This window comes from Amblyomma maculatum, chromosome 10, assembly GCF_055883805.1.
Source record: "Amblyomma maculatum isolate TAMU_Amacu chromosome 10, ASM5588380v1, whole genome shotgun sequence".
Taxonomy (NCBI): domain Eukaryota; kingdom Metazoa; phylum Arthropoda; class Arachnida; order Ixodida; family Ixodidae; genus Amblyomma; species Amblyomma maculatum.
Window position 1 is genome coordinate 82,954,649 of NC_139353.1, and position 10,622 is coordinate 82,965,270.

At 43.9% G+C, this 10,622-nt stretch overlaps 1 long non-coding RNA gene across 1 annotated transcript; it reads left to right on the forward strand.

The window, feature by feature from the left end:
• The first annotated feature begins 211 nt into the window (after window positions 1-211).
• On the forward strand, window positions 212-3,792 carry LOC146176889 (uncharacterized). The gene is made up of 3 exons (XR_014701572.1): window positions 212-298; window positions 1,124-1,180; window positions 3,551-3,792. It is a non-coding gene; the product is annotated as an uncharacterized LOC146176889 (long non-coding RNA).
• Window positions 3,793-10,622: the final 6,830 nt, after the last annotated feature.

Genomic DNA, 10,622 nt, shown 5'->3' on the forward strand with positions numbered 1-10,622 from the left:
GTCTTTTTGTTAAATTAAACGGTTTGGAAAAAATAGATTGCCTGGCTGAACCTGAAGCTACAGTAGACAACGATGACTGACACACAGCTGCTCACTGCTACCCTTTCCATGTGATCCATCGCGTAAGCTGAGCTCAACATGACATTGAGTGTCTCTCATGGAGATATTCTCTTTATTTACATTTGTTTTTACAATATCTGTACGCGCCCGTTGAATATAAAAGTGGAACAGTTGATTCAGCCAATCGAACAAACGCTTAGTATTGACTCAGCGACATTCGCCGATTCCAGGCATCTAGGTGAGTTGTGTTCATCTATATTGCTTTCCTATACTGTTTTCACCGCTGTGGTCCGCTTCCTTCAGCCTAGAAAATGTTTCTTGAAACAGGTGACAGCCTGTGCTCTGGAAGGGTTTGTGCAGGAAATATTTGTTCTGTAAACTGAAATGGCACTCTAAAACTGCAACACAGAAATTAACTAGGGCTTTTTGGCGAACTGAGGAACAGTTATAAACTATGAACAATTACCAATACCTGAAAAAAGAAAGAACAAAAGCCAGTACATGTCACGGAACTGTGCCGACTGCTAGACATGTTTGGAAAGTGTTTTCGGGATCCATGATGCAATAATACTGTATTTGGCTGATATATATGCGTGGTAATAAGATTAAATATTTTCAATTCTAAAAAAACATGTCTTAAAGCATTTCGTGTCCGGTTTAAAATTATGATCAACTGGAATTTTTCTAACCCCGCTATCCAGTCGCTCGATAATTTCACCTGCCTCGTGCCTTTTTAGAACTGTTCGGTCTGGTGAAATAGGATTACAAAGTTAACATGTTTCGCTTTGCAGGCGCTTTGTTCAGTGGAAAGACGATGTGTTGTCAGTCGGCGCTGTGTTTGCTTCTTTCTCATCTTTGTCCTCGACGTTCGCACTCTTTATTTCAACGAGCAACCAACTAGCCCGCACGTAACGCTTGTAAGACAAATAAAGTCTGAAAATAATTTCGAGAAACTGGTGGCAAACAGCACCCAGTCAACTGTGTGGACATTTTAAGGAGGGAAATTGAGTTACAAACGGCGAAATTGTACACCAATTGCCTTTTCCTCTTTTTTTTTTTACAGATATCATAGTGATGACGGGCCTTCGAGGATTCATCATGCTGGTGGCCTTTCTTATGGGTATGTTTATATGATTGGTTGATTCTTTCCACCTATCATTTGCAAACATTCGTACATGCCGCCACGCTAGCAGTGCAAAGGCAAACGAACCAAAGCGGCGAAATATAAAAGGGCTCCGGACTATGTATACCCATGAAAACAAATCTCGGTAAATATCGGACAGCCTTTGTTGATCGATAACCTACGGGATTTATAACCAAAGAATAAATGCTGTAAGTAGCCAACATATGGAACCTATAGAAGATACTATGGAGCTGACTTGTGTGGGGTTAATATCTAAATTCTGGCCGTAGCAACGCCGAGTTCTCACCTAGCATTCACTAAGCACCTGCGTTTTGGCTCCAAAGGTATGAAGGCACAGGTTATGAGCACGAATGTTTATTATACAGAAAAGCGGCACTGTAAACACTGCACTGGTGCCCAGACCTCGTTACAATTTATACCTTCCCCGCAGCACCTGAGAACGGGGCAGCAGCGACGCGCACATGAGGCAAAGTATACACACGCGTTCGCGGCAGACATAAAGGCGCTCGAAGGCAGCACAGGTAGCCAAATTGTCAAAGCATGCGCAACCCTAGAAAAGGGAGGATGAGGAATGCGCAGAGCACATCTCGACGACACAAGCCTCTCGTTCATGGCTCAAAGCACGTCGCCACCGGCCCTGTCCAGCGGTGTTGGAGAGCCGTACCAAACAATGCTCTCCCGGGTCATAAGCGTCGGCGCTGCAGAGCCAGGCGGTAGATGCCTTTCGGGCTTGGTTTCGAGCAAGTATGCGCGCGCCCATAACCCGCGGTGGTCGCTCGTCCAGAGCCGGGGAACCAGTTGTGAAAAACGGACGCACGTGCTGCTACCCAAGTCGCTGGCAGTCGCCCCGTTCGCTTCCCTCGCGCGACCTCGCTTCGAAACAAGAGCTCGTTACGTAAACAGTAGGTGACCAAATGGCGACTCAGATTGATACCGAAAGGAAGGAATGAAACGGATGTTGTGACAATAGCTTCGAAACAGCAGCCTTCGCCTACCGAATAGGCTATTCGTATTCATGATTAAAAGTGGTCTTTTTTAGGATCCAACTTTTTAATTAGCCATTTTCTGCCAATTCCTCAATTTTGCACTCGTGGACCTTCGATAAGCTTCAGTAAACAATGGTATTGTGGAACCACTGGAGTGCTTTTCAGGGAGATTTACAGAGGAGCTTATTTCGCTCATACTTAGAAAAAATACACTACTGCATAATGTTTTTTTTTTAGGCCGCAAAAACGTGGCAAATGCAGGTTGCGCCTGGAATATATGGGCAAACCGCGTTTCAAAACTCTTTATTTAGTGTTTTTTTACGCGGCGCAAAGACACCTTAGGTTGGTGTAGTTGACTTGATGGCTGATGCACGAATAATATGTGTGTGATATGTATAATATGCAATTTGATTATTTCCAAGTCGTGCGCCGCGACCTAATTCTGCCTGTACTCAGTAGGTATATAGCAATTTGAATCTAATTCATAAATAAAAACCGTCGTCCTCCCCCCACTCCCCCCCTCCAAGAAAAAGACACAGTTCTGTGTCACGAGGTGCACTTTGCTGACCCGCATAAGTTGTCGAAGCCCAGCAGTCTCATAATTAAGCAATTTTATTCGATAAGTCCTCTTTAAAATTCATTGCAACAACAAGTTTTTCGATATTTTTTTTAGCTTGCGTTTGCAGTTCTGTGGTGAAATCTCAATACCACAAACAGATTTTTATTTTTCTTTCTCCAATTGTTTAATATAAATTTAATTTATCTTCATTTTTCGCTAGTGCGGGACCTATGTTGCTGAAATTTTATTGTTATTTCTCGATGCACTCTCGAAACAGCTAGTGAGCTCAAAACTGGAATCCAAAAAATGCAGTTTTCTTTTGGTGCTTCAGAATATTTTGCCTACTAACCCATCTGCGAAGATTTGCTGTTTCTGGGACCACATGCACCTTTTGTTTTGTTCGTTTCATAGAGTTCCGTTTAAGACTGCAGAGGCACCTCACAAGAGCCTTAGTGCGGATAGTCGTGCCAGTAATTGTTGTTAATTTACGTCCGCTCAGTAGCTAAGTTAGGTCTCATTATTTGAAACGTGCTTTCCTAAAGTGTTATCTTACAGGACAGCGCAATGAATCTCAAGCACTGAGAGAGGTATAAAATCGACATTTTTCATGTAACCTCTTTCAGCAACATCTGCTTATTATTCGGGAATGTTTGTGAAAGATTTTCTGCTCTGATGCTTGTAGATTAGGAATTAAAATTTGTCTTTATGAAAGAAGTGCCATCATATGATAATATATTATTTAAGGAATGTCAGAATAGAGCTTACCGATCAAGAGATTGCTTTTTTTTTTGTCTTCTGCAGCAGCCATGCTGATCACCGCTCCAGGCGTGACTGCATTCGGTATGGCTACATACGGGCAAGGACGGGAGATGCAAGCGCGATTGGCTGATGCGGAACCGGAGTCTACATCCTGAGCCGAACAGCGAATCAAGAAAAAGAACCAGAGCCAACTATTTTCTCTTTGCATCAGTCCCAGGATTATAATTATGATTACAACGTAAAAATATCGAGGTTGCAGAGAAAATAAAGTTCTGGGCAGAAAATGCTTGTGTGCAATCTGTGCTTGAAAAATGAATGATTGACTTGACACTAAGGTTATTTATTCCTGCCATTTAGGTACATTGGCTGCACCGTCACAAACACTAAACGCGAACTGGTTTTGAAAGGCTAGGATATTTATCCTCAAGGGGAAGACTTACTACCTGCACTATGATTTTGTACAGCATTTGCCTTCCTCTAGAACCATTATTAACTATTGGTCTGATATGTAAGTTCTAAGAAACATCTTATTTGGTGGACAGATTACTAGTTAGTGCTGCACTAGTTTTTGCAAAATATTCATTCTTTTGCAGTAAAAAAAATGATATTATTTTTTATGCCAGGCGCAGCATTATTTTTAAATCGTCACTCAGCTGGGCCAGCCAAAGGTTACAAATGAAGATAAAGGTGACGTGAAAGGAAATGAAACCAATATTCGACCGCTTATTCTGAAAAGACGTCAAAAGAGCGCTGCATAGTAACGCTATTTCTGATGTTCGATTTAACGCGAAAGTATCATATTCCCCATTAGCGTGAAATTCAGCCCCATCAGGTCCCGCTGTCAATGGCACCAACATGACGGGTGACACAGAGTAACTGCCAAATTTGAACTATCACCATAAAAAATGGAGTTCATGCGAAGGTTGGAGAGTTGCCATAATTAGGGAAAGCACGGGTCGAGCAGAGTGCAGTCTTGGATTACCTGCCAAGGCCATCTGTCACAAGTAGTAAAGTCATTTAGTGGAAATAATTGGAAGCCCCTCGTGGAGAGAAATCCGGCATTCCTCGAAACAGCGACTTTCTAAACTTTACCTGCCAAAAAGAACCTCTCGCTATCAATTTGCTCTATTTTCAGCTACAAATATGGCTATGTGCAAAGGTGTGCGTCTATTCAAAGCAGCTATATTAGGCTCCATCGTTTTAATCCAAGTAGCTCTGAATAACGAAAACGCAGACTTACATTACTGCGTAGGTTCAACGGAAACACGAAATGCCATAAAAATGGGACACACTCGCATCATTTATTCGCCAGATGTCTCAAGTGCTTTTGCCGAAATTTTAACTTTTAACAATTTATAATATCTAATTACATGGCCTACCTTAGCTTCTAAATTCATGAGTTCGTGAGTATAATTGGATTATTTTAAAACATAGGTGTCCTAAGGCTACTTACCAAGCACCAATACTTACTGCAAGACAGGGCAGTTTCGTCCTCTACTTTCTTATATACACTGGCAATTTTACGCCTGCAATATGAGATAACATCGAAATGAGAAAGGTCATAAAACAAGAAAGCGCCAATCTCTTCTTGCCTTCGGTACATACTTTACGATATATATTGCAATAAGTAGATTTATACCTAATGGAGACTGAAAATTCCGAACAACACTTGAGCAACGTAAGAAATTTTGACGCCATTGCATTGCAGTGCCCAGGCAACGAATTGCGCACAATGAATAAAAGCAATAATTATGTCAGAAGGAAAAAGGAATAAATCTTTTAAGTGCAGGTTGCAGCCAAATATGCGATATTTGAGAGTGGAATATTCTTAGACAGGACGAAAAGCTGCATGTTTGGCATATGTTCTCACTTCACATTTTGTAGCATTCCACTATACTTTGCAAAGTAAAGCAAACAAGGCTTGCACCTCATCGGTACACTGCTTTGCCGCTGGAGCTATGTGGATCAGAAAAATGGTGAATTTATATTTGCATAGCGCCGAGACTTGTAGGTTGCAAGAGCTTGGAGGGAAGATAAAAGACAGGGAACGCAGACTTGTGTAGAGATCTGTAGTTTTTTATGTCTCACTTGAATGAAGAAACAGCGGACGAGTGCAGTGCAGAAACTGCTGAGATAACATGCAAGCGATTGTGAAACGTGGTAACACTGTACGTCGTATGCAACCGTAAGCAATGCAACGGGCGCTGCAAAGAAAGGTACGAGCATAGCTAAAGGAAATTTATACGGATAAGATGAATACCCCAGAAGGCAGCGGAATTTTTTTCGGTCAACTACTGAGCGCTATTACCAAAATAAAATTAGTTCGCTTCTATTCATTACCTTATAGGTCTCCCAGGGGCAATATATAAATTGCGACGTTTCTTAAATTATTTAAATGGAAAAGGGGGTTTCTTCAAGATTTGGAATTGTACGGGCTGAAATATCGGTACGCAGCACCCTGCGGCCGAAACAAAGACATGCACCATTGGTCGTTTCCTTCTAGTTGTCCCCTAGAATAACAGAGCTGGTGCTGGATCAGTTCCTTCACTATACAACCACACCACAGGCCACCTGTGGCTCTACGAGAACCACTTCGGCTATAACTGGAACGCATGAAAAAGGCTGGGATTATCTCCAACGTCACAGAAGCCACAGACTGGGTGAGTTCTCTTGTTATCGTTCGCAAAACAAAAAATGCGTTATCAGAGTGTGTATGAACCCTAGAAAGATAAACCAATGCATTAAGCGAGAACACTACGAAGTGCCAATGGGAGAAGGTATAGAATCCGAGCTAGCGGGCGCAGCAGTGTTCTCCAGACTTGACGCAAAACCGGGTTCCACCAGATTCCATTTAACAATAAAACTTGAAGGATTTGTACTTTTGCAACCCTGTTCGGTCAATATCGTTTTTTTACGAATGCGTTTTGGTATTTCGTCGGCATCTGGACTGTTTCAGAAAACAATGAATATAATTTCGAATCGCTTCCCGGCTTAAAAGTATACATGGACGACATACAAGTCTGGGCACCTCCCGGCAGGAGCACAACGAACGCCTGCAGTCAGCGCTGCAAGCAGCTCACATTAATCTTGAGAAGTGTACAGCTGGCGTTCAAGAAACGCTAAAAAGAGACCGCCAGCGCCGTGTGTCTGCTATGCAACTCTTTTTGAATAAAAGTCTTTCAACTCGTTAAATGACCGCTTAGGGGAAAGAGTTTTGGCTTGCTCCTGTGACGCAAGTAATAGACCGATGCGTTATGACAGCACAATATGCTTCATTACAGGAAAAAAAAACCTTTCTGCTCGCCAACATGCTATCAAGGGCCGCTGCCGTGGACGATGCGAGCATACAAAGCGATGACGGGGAAGTTCATGCTGTAAGTGTGGTTTGGTCACTTGTCATTAACCACACTTTGAAGCGACTGGCTTCAAGGACAAGGAACGATCCTTATCTAACTTCCGTGCTAAAATTCCTACGTGGTGGTATTTCTATCGAGGGCGAACTGTACAAAGTGAGAGGAGATCTGCTAAAAGGCTGCAAGGTTATAATACCAGCTAGCTTTCACCGGGAAATGTCAGAAGAAAAAAGTCCATCACGGCTATAGGGGCAATAATAAGAACAAACTCAGGGCACGACGTCTAGTTTTCTGGCCTGGAATGTGCACTGACATTGAGGCGCTTGTCAAGACGTGTAGCTGTGCAATACGTATAGGCCAACCAAGAGAGCCATTGTAAATGCGACCTATCCCTGATAAGCCCTGGTACCGAGGGGGAATGAACATCTTCCAGCAAGATGGGAAATCTTACTTACCTTTCTACGATGCGTTGTCAAACGTTCCCTAAGTAAAACTCCTCAAAGATTTGTCAAAGAGGAGCGTCTTTGAGTCAACAAGCTCCATTTTTGCGCGGTACACATACCAATGAATGTATGCACAGACAACGATTCGCAATTTGCAAGTAATGACGTCGTTGCCTTTGAAAAGCGATATGACTTCAAACACACCACCTCGAGACCACGATTCCCTCGGTCAAATGGTCTCGCAGAAAAGGGTGTCAAATTGTTAGGCCCGTCCTGAAACAAACACTGAACAATATTTCCTACTGGGACTTCTTGCTTACAGTATCACACCACTTGAGTGCGGCCCAATCCCTGCAAAGATCTTCCAGGGCCGCGAGCTTCGTACCACATTAGCCGACTTGCGCAGTAGCCTCTTCCACTACCCATAGCACATTGCGCAGTTCAGAATTTTTCAACGGATTGCTGCTCGTTACGGGGACACTTTGACAGCCTTGGTTGCACTAGGCGAAAGCCTTTGGCGCGCCACGTCGACTGTCATTTACGACTGATACCCGAACACTACTACTTTGTGAATGTTTATTGCGCTGAGGTACTAGGAGTCATCTGTTGTACTTTTTGTAGTTCTTCCGTGTCTGGCATATAGCAGTTAGTGAGAGCTTCAAGGTTGTTGTCGGAAAAGGTGTCGTTGATGACAAAGATGACAAGCAAACACTTTGTTTGCACATATCAAATGTCTCACGATGGCTGTTTTGTGATAACTGAAGTATACGAAAACGTGCTCCAGATCTCTCGTAAGGAGGTACGTCTGGAACACCAAACCATGCAGCTGCCTTGTTGTGTGACACATTTGTTGGAAATAGTGACCAATTGCAAATATAGAGCGCTTCGCAGACTACATATAAAATCGTTCGTTCACCTTAGGTCTTGGTTAAAGTCACTCAAGAAGATCAACGGGCGGTGTCGGATACTTCCTGGTCGCACACGGTACATGACGTTCATGGCTGTTTGTTGGGTGAGATAGGGAGCTAGGTAGACACAGAGTATGAAGAGTCCTATCGTCAATCTGACGACACATGCTTCCCCGCAGTCAAACTGAATGTCGTCCAATTCGGTGGAAGTGCGGTCAGCTTCTCGGTGAGCGTAAATGGTGACTCTGGAGGCTTGGTTTCCTGACCGTTGACATCCAGTGATGTAGTGGTGGTCCTTTAGTTTTTAATAACATTGTTTATTGCTACAGGACACAAATGAATATTTAAAACGAACATTATAAGGGGTATTCAATGAAAGAAAAAGTTGGCTGATTTAATAAAGCTCAAGAGAACGCGATGATAAGTTCCTTGCGTCCAGGCCATGTAGGAATATGGGTTGTTCTGCGAAAAGCCCACTGCCGTCAGGTGCTCAATTCTGATCGGCTTCAGTGCCGGGCAAACCCACAAGTGGTGAATATCTGCCTCATTATTTTGGGAGTTGCAGACAGGACATAGTGGACGTTGATATACATATCGATATTGAGGCCATGTTCAAGTTACAGCAGGTGTGAGGGCAACCCCGATCCGGATCCTCCAAAGCGCAACCTCCTGACCGCTGACGAGAGTTACCGTACACGGTGGGAGTAGAGCATGTGTGCTCCGTCGAAGGTGCTCCTTTCTTGTAAGAAGCTAGGTGGCATCATCCTTACTGAGGTAGCGTGTCTTTGATGAGGTTAGAGTCGCTTGGCGGGTTGGAGAATCTGCAAAGCTTTACGAACAGAGTAGGTCACGTGGGACCCACTCAATTCGAACGGTTTGCGGGATGCGAGCCGCCAGACAATGTATATTCTGGCAGATTGCTGGGCTGCGACTGACGCGTCGGAGCACACGTGTTGCCTGAAGGGCATCGGTGCGGACTACAGTTGTTGCTGCAGGCAATAAGATTATGTCGGAAAGAGAGCGAAGCACGTCTTGGACGGCAACCAGCTCAGCACAGACAGAAGGAGGTTCTACAAATTGATATCTCAATTTCCTATTAAGCTCCGGCTTGCAAGGACATTTAAGTGCTGTTGTCGTTTCACATCCGTCATTTCTGCTATCGACATATATAATTATTCAGCCTTGAGGCAGCTTGGTATCTTGTTCTGCGATCCTTTCACGAAGAGATGATGCTGCATAAAATGTGGTTGGTCGATGAAGATCAGTAGGTTTGTTTTCGCTCAGCTGAACAAAATTCTATGGAGGAAGAACCTGAGATTGCGGCGACAATATGGTGTGCGATGTAGCATAGGCACGGAGTGCTCGCTGTGAGTGCAAAAGAGTTTTCTACGAGCATCACGGCGTTGTTGTGCCAGTTAATCTAATGTACTGAGCTGAGCGTTCTCTTGTGCCACGACCGATGTGATGTGGGGAAGACAAGTGATAGTTTTATAGCCTCTCTATGTACCATTTCCATGCGATCTTATTGCGTTCTTGTCAAGTGCTGATACTGTGCTTGGTAAATGAAACGTGGTTGCAAAACTGCTGTCACCAAATGTGCGACGTGGGAGCGAGCGCCACCGGATTTAGGCGGAATACGTCTTATTAGGCACAAGGTCTGCATCACCTACTTTTTAGCCTGAGAAAGCCAGGCGGTCCACGTTCCAAACCCATGGATCGACAATCCCAGAATTTTCAATGTCGGACATTCGTGAAGAAGGATTCCAGATAGTTGGAGACAGATCGGCGTCGCATCATTGTAATGGCGACTCCAGCGGTTGGCAACCGACGTGAACATAGTTTTGCTCGTGGAAAGCTCTAAGCTGACAGATGTAATATAATTAGCCGTGATATCCAAGGCTGACTGTATGGCCGTCGCTTGAGTCAACAGGTCATGGTGTGTACTCCACACGGTAATATCATAATAGAGCGAAAATTTGAGTTCAGGTATATTATGTAAGCGCCACGCCAGGATAATGGAGGCAATGTTAAACAGCGTTAGCGACAGTACCGAGCCCTTGGGTAAACCGCCAACAGGAACAAATTATCCAATGGAATCGCCATTGGGCCATATTTCAAATCGTCTGTTTTCAAGGAAGGATTCTACGAAACTGGGTACCCTAAGTTTCGAAATGCAGCGTGTCAGTACAATTCAAAATGGCGGCATGGCAAATGTTATTATACGTCTTTTTGATATCCATCGCGAGAATGGCACGTACTTTGCGACTGTGGGTTGACGACAGAACTTGCGCGGCTAAAACAGCCAGCCCATCTTCGGCGCCTATGAATGGACGGAAGCCAATTTGTGCGGGTTGATAGAAACCGTGGTGCTCCAGCCACCAGGCGAATCTCCTGGAAAACATTTTTTCTG